Genomic DNA, 18,452 nt, shown 5'->3' on the forward strand with positions numbered 1-18,452 from the left:
TAGGGGTCTTTGTCCCTTGTGTCTTTACCTTCTCCCGCAGGCCACTGGCAATTTTAGCATGTTTCTCAGGAGGGGGCTGGCTGTGCCCTGGCTCCGCACCAGACTGGCTGCCCTGGTGGGTGGGGCACTCCAATGTCCATGGATGACATGCATCACCGGAGCCGGGGTTGTAGTGGCTGAGGTGCTAGCTCTGGTCCTATGACATGGACGGGGTGGGGGAGAAGGTGGAAAGAGGTTGAGTTTGGAGAGGAAAAGTTTCTTGGGAGCAGTAGGACAGGTAGGTGTAGTGGGTATGGGAGTGGAGGAAGAGATTGTGGTTGTAGGAGGTGTAAGTGGGGTGGCTTTGGGTGCAGGTGATTGAGTTGGAGGCTGTCGTGAGGTGGATGGCTGTTGGGTGGGTGGCTGCCTGCGTTTGTGTATCTTGGGAGGGGGCGTCACAGACACACTGGGAGAGGACACAGGGGACGTGTAAAAGGCAGTCGGGTGGTGAGTGCACGTGTGCGGGGTGTTCCGGTGTGTGTGCTGCTGAGGGACATAGTGGCTGAAGCTGTTGTGCATGCAGGTGTGAATGGAGATGTGACAGGGAGGGAGGTGGGAGACGTGGAGGAGGGGGACACAGTGGAGGCAGTGGGTGTTGGTATGTCTGTATGGGGATGTTGCTTGTGTGACTGCCTGTGGGATGTGTGGTGCTTATGTCTGCCTGAGCTCCCCTTGGGTGTTGAGGTGTGTGCAGGCTGGTCTGATGGTGTGCTTGGGATAGGCAGAGGTACAGGGTATTGGGTCTGGGTGGAGGAAGTTGGAGGGGGGAGGCTAGAGACAGGGACAATGGCTGCCATCAGTGCTGAGGCCAGAGTCTGAAAGGCTCGCTGAAGGGCCGCCTGACCAGAATGAATGCCCTCCAGTTATGCATTACTTTGGTGCACTTCCCTTTCTACACCCTGGATGGCATTCAAAATGGTAGACTGCCCAACATTGAGTTACCTGAGGAGGTCAATGACCTCCTCACTGAGGGCAGCAGGGGTGACTGGGGCAGGGCCTGAGGTGCCTGGGGCGAAGGAGATGCCCACCTTCCTGGGTGAGCGGGCACGGGCCAAACGCTGAGGGGCTGCTGGGAGGGCGGTGCTGGTACGAGGGGTGGCGGCTGTACCTGTTGTTGCAGGGGGCACAGATGTTGCCGCCACCACTAGGGAGCTCCCATCAGAGAACGAGTCCGATTCACTAATGTGTGCTCGTGTCCCCGCCGTGGAGCTCCCCTCGCCCTCCGTCCCACTGGCGAATTCTGAGTCGGTAGTGTGGCCCGCCATGGCCATGTGGGTTGCAGCTCCCTCGTGCTCCGGTGCCACAGCTCCTCCACCTGATGATGCTAATGCACACATGAACAGGAAAACCACAAAAAGGGGGGGGGAAGAGAAAGAAGACATGTTGAGTGCATGCATTCCTGCTAACATTGGCAGACAGCTCAGACACAGAAGCCCCCTGCACTACGCTGCGCACTTGGGGTCCACTTTGCAATCCCTGGGACATTGCCTACAAGGCTATGGACGACATCTGCACACATAGATGATACAGGGCATGATTAGCTGTACTTGCCACCCTACAGAGGTGGGGTGGGGGGCCACAGGGCCATGGCTTACGGAGGGGCCTAGCCTACGGAGCTCGCCCTGGCCTAGGGGTACCCACGGCCCTCCTCCCCCTCCCAGACACCTCCACTGCGTGCAAAGTTAGCAGAATGAGTGTGCACTCACCCCCTTGTGTCTGCTGTGATGCCCTCACGCGCCCATCCAACTCGGGGTAGGCCACCGCCAGCATCCGGACCATCAGGGGGGTCAAGGTTCTACGGGCACCCCTCCCACATTTGGAGGCCATCCCCAGCTGAGCCTCCGCCGTCTTCCTGCTCCAGCGGCGAATGTCCTTCCATCTCTTCCGGTAGTGGGTGCCCCGTCTGTGGTGGACCCCCAGGGTCCGGAGATCCTTGGGGATGGCACGCCAGATATCCGTCTTCTGGTGGGTGCTGACCTATATGAAATGTACAGGAGGAGAAGAAAATTAATTACCTTCTGCACCCTCAATGTGACTGGCCCCCCATCCCTACCCTTGCCATGTGGCACATGCACACACCGTCGTTTCATGCATGCCTCAATCTCTCCCCCCTCATCTTTCATCCACCCCACTCAAAACAGGCATAGCCCATACAGCATGCTCCCAGTGTATTTACCTGTTTGTCTGGAGGACCGTAGAGTAGCGCGTACTGGGGGAGGACCCCATCCACAAGCTTCTCCAACTCCTCCGCAGTGAAGGTAGGGGCCCTTTCCCCAGTCGCATGAGCCATTGTCTCTTCCAGACCGAGGTCACAGCAGCACTTGCAGTGTAGGTCCTCTCCTCCCGAAGATCAGGTATCAAGTGATTTAACAGATAGAAAATGGCGGTCACGTCCGTGGCGGTGCGTACCGCGACCGCCGGCGCACATCTTTATTGGCTCCTGAGACCCATAGGGTCCAATGTTAACCAGTGCAGCATTGCGCCGCCGTCTTCGACCGCCTACCGCCACAGTCTACAACGCCAGCGCAGTTACCTCACATCACATTGTCACACTTAACAGGTCAGACACCCGCCATTTCAGGGGCCCACATGCCTTACTTTTTTTACTGCGTCACACATACCTAGGCCTTGCATCCACACTCATACAAGCCATTCTATGGAATCAGAATAGTATTATTTGTCAAGCTGTGGTTACCTAGCTCTGGGTTGTTTGACTCTGTGCTCGCTGTTGTCTTTCATAGGCAGAGTCCGCTGGGACATGTGATGAGATTGAGGCATCCTCCGGTGTACAGACCGCTGGTGGACCTGTCGACAATGAAGGAGAGACATGTCATCCTGACATACAGGCTTGACCGTGCCACAATTCAGGAACTGTGTGCCCAGCTGGAGCCAGACCTGATGTCAGCTATCCGCCATCCCACAGGAATCCCCCCTCAGGTGCAGGTGCTGTCAGTTCTCCATTTCCTAACAAGTGGGTCATTTCAAACAACAGTGGCCATATCATCAGGGATGTCCCAGCCTATGTTTTTCAACGTGTTGTCCAGACTGTTGTCTGCCCTGCTGAAACACATGCAGAGCTACATCGTTTTCCCTGAGGGGGAGGATTTGGCTACAGTGAAAGTTGATTTCTATGCCCTTGGACATATCCCCAACATCATAGGTGCCATAGATGGCACCCATGTGGCTTTGGTACCCCCCCGCAGGAGTGAACAGGTGTACAGAAACCGGAAGAGTTACCATTCTATGAATGTGCAGATGGTGTGTTTGGCAGACCAGTACATCTCCCATGTGAATGCCATGTTCCCTGGCTCAGTGCATGATGCCTACATCATGCGGAATAGCAGCATCCCTTATGTGATGGGTCAGCTCCAGATGCACCGAGTGTGGCTATTAGGTGACTCTGGTTACCCCAACCTGTCATGGCTACTGACCCCGGTGAGGAATCCCAGGACAAGGGCAGAGGAACGTTACAATGAGGCCCATGGGCGAACTAGGAGGGTGATCGAGCGGACCTTCGGCTTCCTGAAGGCCAGGTTCCGCTGCCTCCATATGACAGGTGGATCCCTATTCTACTCACCTAAGAAGGTGTGCCAGATCATCGTGGCCTGCTGTATGCTTCATAACCTGGCTTTGCGTCGCCAGGTGCCTTTTCTGCAGGAGGATGGTCCAGATGGTGGTGTTGTAGCAGCTGTGGAGCCTGTGGAGAGTGAAGAGGAGGAAGCAGAAGAAGAAGACATAGAGAACAGGAACACGGTGATACTGCAATATTTCCAATGAGGTAAGAATACAAAGCGGCCTACTACATGTACTTAAATACTACAACCTCTCTACTGTGTGTTGTTTTCAGCCAGTGTATGGTAACTGAGTTGTCACTTTCCCTTACGATTTCAGAGATGTGGGTCCCACAGCGTGACATCTGCTTTGTTTCCCCATGGACTAGAGCTGTGTGACATTGGTATGTTGGCATCACAATGTAAATAAGCATTTTGGCATTGTAATTACTGATAAATTATTTCAAAGTCACAGGCAGACTCCTGATTGTTTTGTGCAATAACGGTGTTTATTTAGGTGCATAATATTGGAGGGGGGTTGTAAATTGGTGAGGGGTGATGGTGGAGGAATGTCCATGGCAGAGTCCAGTCTATTAGTCTCACAGGTGCATTGTCCAAATGGGTCTGGGAAGTGGAGCTGGGGCAGTTTGTGGAAGGACAGGGTGACAAAGTGGGACAGTGGGATGATAATCAGGGTGGTATCCTTTCTTGGCGGGGGTCTTGGCATCTTACTCTGTCTTCTTCCTGGATCTCAGGGACCGCTTGCGGGGTGGTTGTCCTTCTGCAGGGGGTGGGGTGCTGGTGGCCTGTTGGTCCTGTGGCAGGGCCTCCTGTCCACTAGCGCTGGCGGAGGTGGTGAGCAGTTCATGGTCCATGCTAGTGTCAGGGGCCCTTTGTGGTGCCACAGTGTCCCTCATGGTCTTTTGTATGTCCTTCAGCACCCCTACGATGGTGCCCAGGGCAGAGCTGATAGTTCTGAGCTCCTCCCTGAAGCCCATATACTGTTCCTCCTGCATGCGCTGGGTCTCCTGGTACTTGGCCAGTACCGTTGCCATCGTCTCCTGGGAGTGGTGGTAGGCTCCCATGATGGAGGTGAGGGCCTCGTGGAGAGTGGGTTTCCTGGGCCTGCCCCCCCCTGTCGCACAGCAGCCCTCCCAGTTCCCCTGTGTTCCTGGGCCTCCGTCCCCTGGACCGTGTGCCCACTGCCACTGCCCCCAGGTCCCTGTTGTTGTTGGGGTGGTGGGTTTGCCTGGGTTCCCTGTAGTGGTGGACACACTGCTGATTGACATGTCCTGGAGACAGAGGTATGGGCCCGCTGGGTGGGTGCTGTGCTGGTGTTTCCAGAGGGTGGAAGGTCTGCAGTGGCCTGTGGCTGTGTGAGGGGAACTGACTGTCCTGAGGTCCCCGATGGGCCTGGGTGGTCATCTAGATCCAGGTCGACAGAGCTGCTGTCATCACTGTGGGCCTCTTCTGGGGGTGGAGTGGACATGTGTGGACCCTCCTGTGCGGTGACGTTGCGTAGGGGTCCTGCAGGGGTATAAAAGCATGATTATTGCATCTGTGTGTGGCATGGTGTGCAATGGGTGGGTGCCCGTGTACCCCAGTGCTTGCATTCCTGTGTGGGGGCTTTTGTGACGGTGGTTTGGGGGGTGTATGGGTATGTGCAGTGGACATGCATTGGTGATGGGTGTCCATGCTTTGTGGTTGCATGCAGGGCTTTGTGTTGGGATGGGTGGGTTGTGATAGTGGGACATTTGCAAGGAGTAGGAGTGATGGGGGTGAGGGTGAGGGTGGGGGTATGTGTTGGCATGCAGGTGGGGTGGGGGGGATGAATTAGTGAAGATGTGACTTACCAGAGTCCATTCATCCGTCTACTCCTGTGAGGCCATCAGGATGCAGGATCGCCAAGACCTGCTCCTCCCATGTTGCAAATTCTGGGGGAGGAGGTGGGGGTCCGCCGCCAGTCCTCTGCACTGCAATGCGGTGTCTGGATACCACAGAACGCACCTTCCCCCGTAGGTCGTTCCACCTCTTCCTGATGTCGTCCCGATTTCTTGGGAGCTGTCCCACTGCGTTGACCCTGTCGACTTTTCTGCTCCATATCTCCATCTACCTGGCAATGGAGGTGTGCTGCACCTGTGATCCGAATAGCTGTGGCTCTACCCGGATAATTTCCTCCACCATGACCCTGAGTTCCTCGTCCGAAAACCTGGGGTGTCTTTGCGGTGCCATGGGGTGATGTAGGTGATGTGTGGGGTGGATTGTATGGTGATAAGTGTGGTGATGTGTATTGGTGTGTTGTTTGAAGTGCGTGGTAATTGTGTGGGTGATGGTAATATGTGCGTATGGGTGCTCGATTCTTCTATATGGTCCCTCTCTCTGTGCGTGGTCCCACATTTTTTGTGTTGGGGGTTTGTGGGTGATGTGGGTGTGTGTTTTATATTGTATTGGGTATGTGGGAGTGGTGTGCGTATGTGTCTCAGGTGTGTGTATTTTGATTCGTCCAATGTGGCTGTGTTTTGAGGGTGTGTGTGTATTTTGAGCGCAGCGGTGTGTACCGCCAATGGAATACCGCAGTTGTAAGACCGCCGCGTGGATTCGTGTGTCGTGATAGCATGGGCGTGTTTCTGTTGGCGTGACGGTGTCGGTTTGGTTATCGCCAGTTTATCGCTGCCCTTTGGTTTGGCGGACTTCTGTAGGTGTCTGTATTTTGGCGGTTTCAGTGTAGTGGGTCAAAATGACCGTGGCGGTTTACCGTGGCTGCGGCAGTATGTTGGCGGTCTTCTGACCGGCAGTAAGCGCCTTTTACCGCCAATGTTGTAATGACCCTTATAATGTCTAATGCAGGAGAGAATGTGATGGAACTCGACCTCACCCCTTACCTCCATCTTAGGATGAGGGAGTTAAGGTCTCTCTGAAAATTAAAAAATATTAAGATTGGTCTAAACCCTACCAAGTTACAGCTCCAGGAGCTGTTGGCAGAGTTTGCCAAAGACAACCCCTCTGAGGATGACCTCCCAGAGGAGGAAGCTAGTGATGTGGAGGAGCATTCCCCCCTCCAGTCCTAGTTAGGGAGAACAGGGTTCCTCAAACCCTGATTCCAAATGTGATAGTCAGAGATACTGGTTCTCTCACAGGAGGGTCCAGCAACTCTGGAATCACTGAGGACAGCCTCAGTGAAGATGACCTACTGTTAGCCAGGATGTTCAAAAGATTGGCTTTAGAGAGACAGCTCCTAGCCATAGAAAAGGAAAGACAAGAGATGGGGTTTGGTCGCATCCATGGTGGCAGCAACATAAATAGGGTCAGAGATTCTCCTGACATGTTGAAAATCCCAAAAGGGATTGTAACTATATATGAAGATGGTGATGACATCACCAAATGGTTCACAGCTTTTGAGAGGGCTTGTGCAACCAGAAAAGTACACAGATCTCACTGTGGTGCTCTCCTTTGGGATATGTTCACTGGAAAGTGTAGGGATAGACTCCTCACACTCTCTGGAAAAGATGCAGAATCTTATGACCTCATGAAGGCAACCCTAATTGAGGGCTTTGGATTCTCCACTGAGGAGTATAGAATTAGGTTCAGGGGGACTCAAAAATCCTCGAGCCAGACCTGGGTTGATTTTGTTGACTACTCAGTGAAAACACTGGATGGTTGGATTCAAGGCAGTGGTGTAAATGATTATGATGGGCTGTACAATATATTTGTGAAAGAACACCTGTTAAGTAATTATTCAAATGATAAACTGCATCAGCATCTGGTGGACCTAGGACCAATTTCTCCCCAAGAATTGGGAAAGAAGGTGGACCATTGGGTCAAGACTAGGGTGACCAAGACTTCCACATGGGGGGACCAAAAGAAAGGGGTCACAAAGCCTCCCCAGGGGAAGAGTGTTGAGACATTCAAAGGGAAAAATAGTAAAGAGTCTTCTACAGGCCCCCAAAAACCTGCACAGGAGGGTGGGCCCAGAGCCTCTTCACAATCCAATTTTGGGTACAAGGGTAAAAACTTTGATCCCAAAAAGGCCTGGTGTCGTAGCTGTAATCAGCCTGGACACCAAACTGGAGACAAGGCCTGTCCCAAGAAAAGTACCACTTCAAACTCTACTCCAGCTAACACTGGAATAGCCAGTCTCCAAGTGGGATCAACAGTGTGCCCAGAGCAAATCAGGGTTCACACTGAAGCTACATTAGTCTCTGAGGGTGGGGTGGACTTAGCCACACTGGCTGCTTGGCCCCCTAATATGCAAAAATACAAGCAGCAACTCTTAATTAATGGGACAAGTGTAGAAGGCCTGAGGGATACAGGTGCCAGTGTCACCATGGTGACAGAGAAACTGGTTTCCCCTGGTCAATACCTGGCTGGACAAACTTATCCAGTCACCAACGCTGACAATCAGACTAAAGTACATCCCATGGCTATGGTAACTTTAGAGTGGGGAGGGGTCAATGGCCTGAAACAGGTGGTGGTCCCCTCAAATATCCCTGTAGACTGTTTGCTTGGAAATGACCTGGAGTCCTCAGCATGGGCTGAGGTAGAACTAAAAACCCATGCAGCCATGCTGGGTATCCCTGAACTGGTGTGTGTCAAGACAAGGGCACAGTGCAAGGCTCAGGGTGGAAAGGTGGTGTTGGAGCCTGGAAAAAGGGCCCAAACCACCAAGAGAAAAGGAAAGAAGACTGGGGAAGCAGCTTCCACACAACTAGAAAAAGAGAACCTCTCTTCTCAGGAAGAAGTTCTGCCCTCTGAGGGAACTGAGCCTCTGGAGTTAGGACCTTATCAGGTTGATCTCCTAGGCCCAGGGGGACCCTCAAGGGAGCAGTTGTGTAAGGGGCAAGAAACCTGTCCCTCTCTTGAAGGCCTTAGGCAGCAACCTGCTGAAGAGTCCAATGGAAAAATAACAGGAACACACAGAGTCTATTGGGAAGATGGACTCCTTTACACTGAGGCAAGAGATCCCAAACCTGGTGCCACTAGGAGAGTGGTAGTGCCTCAGGAGTTTAGGGAGTTCATTCTAACCTTAGCTCATGACATTCCTCTTGCTGGGCATTTGGGACAGACCAAGACGTGGGAGAGACTAGTCAACCACTTCTATTGGCCCAACATGTCCCAGAAAGTCAAGGAGTATTGTGTCTCCTGTGCCACCTGTCAAGCCAGTGGTAAGACAGGTGGGCACCCAAAGGCCCCCCTCATTCCACTTCCAGTGGTGGGGGTCCCCTTTGAAAGAGTGGGTGTGGACATAGTGGGTCCACTTGCTCCTCCCACAGCCTCAGGGAACCTGCACATACTAGTAGTAGTGGATCATGCTACTAGATACCCTGAAGCAATTCCCCTTAGGTCGGCTACTGCCCCTGCAGTAGCGAAGGCCCTCATTGGTATTTTTACCAGAGTGGGTTTTCCTAAGGAGGTGGTGTCTGACAGAGGCACCAACTTTACGTCAGCATACCTGAAACACATGTGGAATGAGAGTGGGGTGACATACAAATTCACCACACCATACCATCCACAAACCAATGGCCTTGTTGAGAGATTCAACAAGACATTGAAAGGCATGATCATGGGGCTCCATGAAAAACTCAAAAGGAGATGGGATGTCCTCTTGCCATGTCTGCTTTTCGCTTACAGAGAGGTGCCTCAGAAGGGAGTAGGGATTTCCCTGTTTGAACTTCTGTTTGGCCATCCTGTAAGGAGACCACTAGCTCTTGTGAAAGAAGGCTGGGAGAGACCTCTTCATGAGCCTAAGCAAGATATAGTGGACTATGTACTAGGCCTACGTTCAAGGATGGCAGAGTACATGGAAAAGGCAAGCAAAAACCTTGAGGCCAGCCAACAGCTCCAGAAGTTTTGGTATGACCAAAAGGCTGCAATGGTTGAATTTCAGCCAGGGAAGAAAGTCTGGGTTTTGGAGCCTGTGGCTCCCAGGGCACTTCAGGACAAATGGAGTGGCCCTTACCCGGTGCTAGAAAAGAAGAGTCAGGTCACCTACCTGGTGGACCTAGGCACTAGCAGGACCCCCAAGAGGGTGATCCATGTGAACCGCCTCAAGCTCTTCCATGACAGGGCTGATGTGAATCTGTTGATGGTAACAGATGAGGACCAGGAAGCTGAGAGTGAACCTCTCCCTGATCTCCTCTCCACAAACCCTAAAGATGGTTCAGTAGATGGAGTGATCTATTCAGACACCCTCTCTGGCCAACAGCAATCTGACTGCAGGAAGGTCCTGCAATAGTTTGCTGAGCTCTTTTCCCTAACCCCTGGTCAGACACACCTGTGTACCCATGATGTGGACACAGGAGACAGCATGCCTGTCAAAAACAAAATATTCAGACAGTCTGACCAAGTTAAGGAAAGCATCAAGGTGGAAGTCCACAAGATGCTGGAATTGGGAGTCATTGAGCACTCTGACAGCCCCTGGGCTAGCCCAGTGGTCTTAGTCTCCAAACCTCACACCAAAGATGGAAAGAGAGAGATTAGGTTTTGTGTGGACTACAGAGGACTTAATTCTGTCACCAAGACAGATGCCCATCCTATTCCAAGAGCAGATGAACTCATAGACAAACTAGGTGCTGCCAAATTCTTAAGTACCTTTGACTTAACAGCAGGGTACTGGCAAATCAAAATGGCACCAGGAGCAAAAGAAAAGACAGCATTCTCCACACCTGATGGGCATTATCAGTTTACTGTTATGCCCTTTGGTTTAAAGAATGCCCCTGCCACCTTCCAAAGGTTGGTGAATCAAGTCCTTGCTGGCTTGGAGTCCTTTAGTGCAGCTTATCTTGACGATATTGCTGTCTTTAGCTCCAGCTGGCAGGATCACCTGGTCCACCTGAAGAAGGTTTTGAAGGCTCTGCAATCAGCAGGCCTCTCTATCAAGGCATCCAAATGCCAGATAGGGCAGGGAACTGTGGTTTACTTGGGACACCTTGTAGGTGGAGGCCAAGTTCAGCCACTCCAGCCTAAGATCCAGACTATTCTGGACTGGGTAGCTCCAAAAACCCAGACTCAAGTCAGGGCATTCCTTGGCTTGACTGGGTATTACAGAAGGTTTGTGAAGGGATATGGATCCATAGTGACAGCCCTCACAGAACTTACCTCCAAGAACATGCCCAAGGAGGTAAACTGGACTGTAGAATGCCAACAGGCCTTTGACACCCTGAAACAAGCAATGTGCACAGCACCAGTTCTAAAAGCTCCAGATTACTCCAAGCAGTTCATTGTGCAGACAGATGCCTCTGAACATGGGATGGGGCAGTTTTGTCCCAAACAAATGATGATGGCCTTGACCAGCCTGTTGCTTTCATTAGCAGGAGTTTACTCCCCAGGGAGCAGCGTTGGAGTGCCATTGAGAGGGAGGCCTTTGCTGTGGTTTGGTCCCTGAAGAAGCCGAGACCATACCTCTTTGGTACTCACTTTGTAGTTCAGACTGACCACAGACCTCTCAGATGGCTGATGCAAATGAAAGGTGAAAATCCAAAACTGTTGAGGTGGTCCATCTCCCTACAGGGAATGGACTTTATAGTGGAACACAGACCTGGGACTGCCCATGCCAATGCAGATGGCCTTTCCAGGTTCTTCCACTTAGAAAATTAAGACTCTCTTGGGAAAGGTTAGTCTCATCCTCTTTCGTTTGGGGGGGGGGTTGTGTAAGGAAATGCCTCCTTGGCATGGTTACCCCCTGACCTTTTGCCTTTGCTGATGCTAAGTTTTGATTTGAAAGTATGCTGAGGCCTGCTAACCAGGCCCCAGCACCAGTGTTCTTTCCCTAAACCTGTACTTTTGTTTCCACAATTGGCACACCCTGGCATCCAGGTAAGTCCCTTGTAACTGGTACCTCTGGTACCAAGGGCCCTGATGCCAGGTAAGGTCTCTAAGGGCTGCAGCATGCCTTATGCCACCCTGGGGACCCCTCACTCAGCACAGACACACTGCTTGCCAGCTTGTGTGTGCTGGTATGGAGAAAATGAGTAAGTCAACATGGCACTCCCCTTAGGGTGCCATGCCAACCTCACACTGCCTATGGCATAGATAAGTCACCCCTCTAGCAGGCTTTATAGCCCTAAGGCAGGGTGCACTATACCATAGGTGAGGGCATAAGTGCATGAGCACTGTGCCCTACAGTGTCTAAGCAAAACCTTAGACATTGCAAGTGCAGGGTAGCCATAAGAGTATATGGTCTGGGAGTCTGTGATACACGAACTCCACAGCACCATAATGGCTACACTGAAAACTGTGAAGTTTGGTATCAAACTTCTCAGCACAATAAATGCACACTGATGCCAGTGTACATTTTATTGTGAAATACACCCCAGAGGGCACCTTAGAGGTGCCCCCTGAAACCCTAACCGACTATCCGTGTAGGCTGACTAGTTTTAGCAGCCTGCCACACACCAGACATGTTGCTGGCCACATGGAGAGAGTGCCTTTGTCACTCTGTGGCCAGGAACAAAGCCTGTACTGGGTGGAGGTCCTTCTCACCTCCCCCTGCAGGAACTGTAACACCTGGCGGTGAGCCTCAAAGGCTCACCCACTTTGTTACAGCACCCCAGGGTACTCCAGCTAGTGGAGTTGCCCGCCCCCTCCGGCCACGGCCCACTTTTGGTGGCAAGGCCGGAGGAAATAATGAGAAAAAAAGGAGGAGTCACTGGACAGTCAGGACAGCCCCTAAGGTGTCCTGAGCTGAGGTGACTCTAACTTTTAGAAATCCTCCATCTTGCAGATGGAGGATTCCCCCAATAGGATTAGGGATGTGCCCCCCTCCCCTCAGGGAGGAGGCACAAAGAGGGTGTAGCCACCCTCAGGGCCAGTAGCCATTGGCTACTAACCCCCCAGACCTAAACACACCCCTAAATTCAGTATTTAGGGGCTCCCCAGAACCAAGGAACTCAGATTCCTGCAACCTAAAAAGAAGAGGACTGCTGAGCTGAAAAACCCTGCTGAAAAGACGGAGACACCAACTGATTTGGCCCCAGCTCTACCGGCCTGTCTCCCCACTTCTAAAGACACTGCTCCAGCGACGCTTTCCCCAGGGACCAGCGACCTCTGAAGCCTCAGAGGCCTGCCCTGCATCTAGAAGGACCAAGAACTCCCGAGGACAGCGGCCCTGTTCACCAAAGACTGCAACTTTGAAACAAAGAAGCAACTTTGAAACAACTCGCGTTTTACGCCGGAAGCGGGAGACTTAACACTCTGCACCCGACGCCCCCGGCTCGACTTGTGGAGAACAATCACTTCAGGGAGGACTCCCCAGCGACTGCGAGCCCGTGAGTAGCCAGAGTTGACCCCCCTGATCCCCCACAGCGACACCTGCAGAGGGAATCCAGAGGCTCCCCCTGACCGCGACTACCTGCTTCCAAGATCCGACGCCTAGTAAAGACTCTGCACCCACAGCCCCCAGGGTCTGAAGGATCCGACCTCCATTGCAGGAGCGACCCCCAGGTGGCCCGCTCCCTTGCCCAGGTGGTGGCAACCCCGAGGAGCCCCCCCTTGCCTGCCTGCATCGCTGAAGAGACCCCTTGGTCTCCCATTGATTCCTATTACAAACCCGACGCCTGTTTGCACACTGCACCCGGCCGCCCCGTGCCGCTGATGGTGTACTTTCTGTGCTGACTTGTGTCCCCCCCGGTGCCCTTCAAAACCCCCCTGGTCTGCCCTCCGAAGTCGCGGGCACCTACCTGCTGGCAGACTGGAACCGGGGCACCCCCCTTCTCCATTGAAGCCTATGCGTTTTGGGCACCACTTTGACCTCTGCACCTGACCGGCCCTGAGCTGCTGGTGTGGTAACTTTGGGGTTGCTCTGAACCCCTAACGGTGGGCTACCTTGGACCCAAACTTGAACCCCGTAGGTGGTTTACTTACCTGCAAAAACTACCAAACACTTACCTCCCCCATGAACTGTTGAAAATTGCACTGTCTAGTTTTAAAATAGCTATATGTGATTTATGTGAAAACTGTATATGCTATTTTGCTAATTCAAAGTTCCTAAAGTACCTACCTGCAATAACTTTCATTTGAAGTATTACATGTAAATCTTGAACCTGTGGTTCTTAAAATAAACTAAGAAAATATGTTTTTCTATACAAAAACCTATTGGCCTGGAATTGTCTCTGAGTGTGTGTTCCTCATTTATTGCCTGTGTGTGTACAACAAATGCTTAACACTACTCCTTTGATAAGCCTACTGCTCGACCACACTACCACAAAATAGAGCATTAGAATTATCTCTTTTTGCCACTATCTTACCTCTAAGGGGAACCCTTGGACTCTGTGAATACTATTCCTTACTTTGAAATAGTGCATACAGAGCCAACTTCCTACAGGGGGTGTTGGGTGTTCGAAAGGGAAGGTTGAGGCTGAGTCTGGCAGCAGCGTTCTGTATGGCCTGAAGTCTTTGTAGGAGGTTGGTGGAGATCCCTGCGTAGAGTGATTTGCTGTAGTTGAGTCAGCCGGTGATGAGGGCCTGTGTGACAGTAGGTCTTGTTTCCCGGGGGAGCCACTTGAAGATTCTCCGTAACATACATAGGATAACGAAGCAGGCAGAGAAGACTGCATAGATCTGTGATCTCGTGGTCAATTGGCAATTTATGATGATGCTGAGGTTCATGGCTTGTTTTGCAGGAGTGGGTGAAGGTCCTAGATCCATGGGCCACCAGGAGACATTTCACACTGTGGTATCATTGCCAAAGATGAGTACTTCCATTTTGTTAGAGTTCAGCTTCAGCCAGTTGTCTTTCATGCACGTCACCATGCTTGTCATGCACCAGAGGTTGTTGGTTCTGGTAGTTGTGGAGTCTTCGGAGAAAGAGAGGATGAGTTGGGTGTCGTCTGCGTAGCACATAATGTTTAGTCAGTGGGATCTGACAATGTCAGCTGTGGCAAACTGGCACCTTGTTGCAGTACCCCCCCCCCCCACTTTTTGCCTGGTTTCTGAATGCAACTTGGACTGGAGTGCACTGGGATCCTGCTAATCAGGTTCCCAGTGCCAGTGTTCTTTCCCTAAAACATTGTAAAGATATTTGGATACACCTTTAGCTACCACTATAATTCCCCAGTAAAAGGTACTTAGTTACCCAGGGCATGGGGTACTATGGGTAGGCCCCTGAGGGCAGCAACACTGATTGTGCCACCCTCTAGGGCCATTCATCCAGATGCACCCAGCACTGCCATTGCAGGCTGAGTGCCCTGGTGCAAACCTAAAACACAAACTCTACTTGGCACACTACCTGTGTGCCCTGTCAACCATACACTGTATTTACTATGGGTAAGACACCCCTCTAGCAGGCCCTACAGCCCTAAGGCAGGGTGCTCCATATTGTATGTGAGGGCATAGCTGCATGAGCAATGCGCCCTCACTGTGTCCCTGCCAAACCTGGGACATAGTGAGTGAACAGAGCAGCCATTTTAATGCATGTGCTGGACACTGGTCAACACGAGTTTCCCAGCTACATAATGGCTACTCTGAACCCTGGGTTGCTTGGTATCAAACAACTCAGAATGATAAATCCAAACTGGTACCAGTACTGGATTTATTATAAAAATGTACCCAGGGGTCACCTTAGAGGTGCCCCCTGCAAAAGCTAACTATCCTGGCATGGTTGCTGACTGGTTCCAGCCAGCCTGCCATATCCAGACAGCCAATACACAAACCTTGGGGGAAAGCCCTGTCTCTCTGGTTTGGAAAACAATGCCCTTCCTGGGTGGAGGAGCTAATACCCCCCCACCCTCAGGAATGTGCACTTCCCTGGCAGCGAGCTTCAAATGGCTACCGCCCTTGAAACTCAACCCCCAGGCCTGATGCTAGCAGCAGATGGCTTCCCCCTTTGCCAACTCCCACTTTTGGCAGGATCAAAGGCGGGAAATGTAGGAAAGTACCATCTTGCCTGGCATGTTATCCCCATATTTCAATGTATATATGTTGTTTTAGTTGTATTTGTCACTGGGACCCTGCCAGCCAGGGCCCCAGTGCTCATAAGTGTGCCCTGTATGTGTTACCTGTGTTATGACTAACTGTCTCACTGAGGCTCTGATAATCAGAACCCCAGTGGTTATGCTCTCTCATTTCTTTCCAAATTGTCACTAACAGGCTAGTGACCAATTTTACCAATTTACATTGGCATACTGGAACAATCTTATAAATCCCTAGTATATGGTACTGAGGTACCCAGGGTATTGGGGTTCCAGGAGATCCCTATGGGCTGCAGCATTTCTTTTGCCACCCATAGGGAGCTCTGACAATTCTTACACAGGTCTGCCACTGCAGCCTGAGTGAAATAACGTCCACGTTATTTCACAGCCATTTTACACTGCACTTAAGTAACTTATAAGTCACCTATATGTCTAACCTTTACCTGGTAAAGGTTGGGTGCTAAGTTACTTAGTGTGTGTGCACCCTGGCACTAGCCAAGGTGCCCCCACATTGTTCAGGGCCAATCCCCCGGACTTTGTGAGTGCGGGGACACCATTACACGCGTGCACTATACATAGGTCACTACCTATGTATAGCTTCACAATGGTAACTCCGAATATGGCCATGTAACATGTCTAAGATCATGGAATTGCCCCACCAATGCCATCCTGGTATTGGGGAGACAATCCCATGATTCCCCGGGTCTCTAGAACAGACCCGGGTACTGCCAAACTGCCTTTTCAGGGGTTTCACTGCAGCTGCTGCTGCTGCCAGCCCCTCAGACAGGTTTCTGCCCTCCTGGGGTCCAGCCAGGCTTGGCCCAGGAAGGCAGAACAAAGGACTTCCTCAGAGAGAGGGTGTTACACCCTCTCCCTTTGGAAAAAGGTGTTAAGGCAGGGGAGGAGTAGCCTCCCCCAGCCGTAGCCTCCCCCAGCCTCTGGAAATGCTTTCATGGGCACAGATGGTGCCCATTTCTGCATAAGCCAGTCTACACCGGTTCAGGGATCCCTCATCCCTGCTCTGGCGCGAAACTGGACAAAGGAAAGGGGAGTGACCACTCCCCTGACCTGCACCTCCCCTGGGAGGTGCCCAGAGCTCCTCCAGTGTGCTCCAGACCTCTGCCATCTTGGAAACAGAGGTGCTGCTGGCACACTGGACTGCTCTGAGTGGCCAGGGCCAGCAGGTGACATCAGAGACTCCTTCTGATAGGCTCCTTCAGGTGTTGCTAGCCCATCCTCTCTCCTAAGTAGCCAAACCTCCTTTTCTGGCTATTTAGGGTCTCTGCTTTGGGGAATTCCTTAGATAACGAATGCAAGAGCTCATCAGAGTTCCTCTGCATCTCTCTCTTCACCTTCTGCCAAGGAATCGACTGCTGACCAGGCTGGAAGCCTGCAAAACTGCAACAAAGTAGCAAAGACGACTACTGCAACCTTGTAACGCTGATCCTGCTGCCTTCTCGACTGTTTTCCTGGTGGTGCATGCTGTGGGGGTAGTCTGCCTCCTCTCTGCACTAGAAGCTCCGAAGAAATCTCCCGTGGGTCGACGGAATCTTCCCCCTGCAACCGCAGGCACCAAAGAACTGCATCACCGGTCCTCTGGGTCTCCTCTCAGCATGACGAGCGAGGTCCCCTGAACTCAGCAACTCTGTCCAAGTGACTCCTACAGTCCAGTGACTCTTCAGTCCAAGTTTGGTGGAGGTAAGTCCTTGCCTCCCCACGCTAGACTGCATTGCTGGGAACCGCGACTTTTGCAGCCACTCCGGCTCCTGTGCACTCACCGAGGATTTCCTTCATGCACAGCCAAGCCTGGGTCCCCGGCACTCTAACCTGCATTGCACGACCTCCTGAGTTGTCCTCCGGCGGCGTGGGACTCTCTTGTGCAACTTCGGGTGAGCACCGATTCACTCCACTTTGTAGTGCCTATTCCGGCACTTCTGCAGGTAGTGCTTGCTTCTGAGTGGGCTCCTTCTCTTGCTGGGTGCCCCCTCTGTCTCCTCACGTAATTGGTGACATCCTGGTCCCTCCTGGGCCACAGCAGCATCCAAAAATCCTAACCGCAACCCTTGCAGCTAGCAAGGCTTGTTTGCGGTCTTTCTGCGGGAAAACACTTCTGTACGACTCTTCACGACGTGGGACATCCATTCTCCAAAGGGGAAGTTTCTAGCCCTTGTCGTTCATGCAGAATCCTCAGCTTCTACCATCCAGTGGCAGCTTCTTTGCATCCACAGCTGGCATTTCCTGGGCATCTGCCCACTCCCGACTTGATCATGACTTTTGGACTTGGTCCCCTTGTTCCACAGGTACTCTCGTCTGGAAATCCATCGTTGTTGCATTGCTGGTGTTGGTCTTTCCTGCAGAATTCCCCTATCACGACATCTGTGCTCATTGGGGAACTTAGGTGCACTTGGCACCCACTTTTCAGGGTCTTGGGGTGGGCTATTTTTCTAACCCTCACTGTTTTCTTACAGTCCCAGCGACCCTCTACAAGGTCACATAGGTTTGGGGTCCATTCGTGGTTCGCATTCCACTTATAGAGTATATGGTTTGTGTTGCCCCTATCCCCATGTGTCCCCATTGCATTCTATTGTGACTATACATTGTTTGCACTGTTTTCTATTGCTATTACTGCATATTTTGGTATTGTGTACATATATCTTGTGTATATTTGCTATCCTCATACTGAGGGTACGCACTGAGATACTTTGGCATACTGTCATAAAAATAAAGTACCTTTATTTTTAGTATATCTGTGTATTGTGTTTTCTTATGATATTGTGCATATGACACCAGTGGTACTGTAGGAACTTCACTCGTCTCCTAGTTCAGCCTAAGCTGCTCTGCTAAGCTACCTTTTCTATCAGCCTAAGCTGCTAGACACCCCTCTACACTAATAAGGGATACCTGGGTCTGGTGCCAGGTGTAAGTACCCCTTGGTACTCACTACAAGCCAGACCAGCCT

This window comes from Pleurodeles waltl, chromosome 1_1, assembly GCF_031143425.1.
Source record: "Pleurodeles waltl isolate 20211129_DDA chromosome 1_1, aPleWal1.hap1.20221129, whole genome shotgun sequence".
Lineage (NCBI taxonomy): Eukaryota > Metazoa > Chordata > Amphibia > Caudata > Salamandridae > Pleurodeles > Pleurodeles waltl.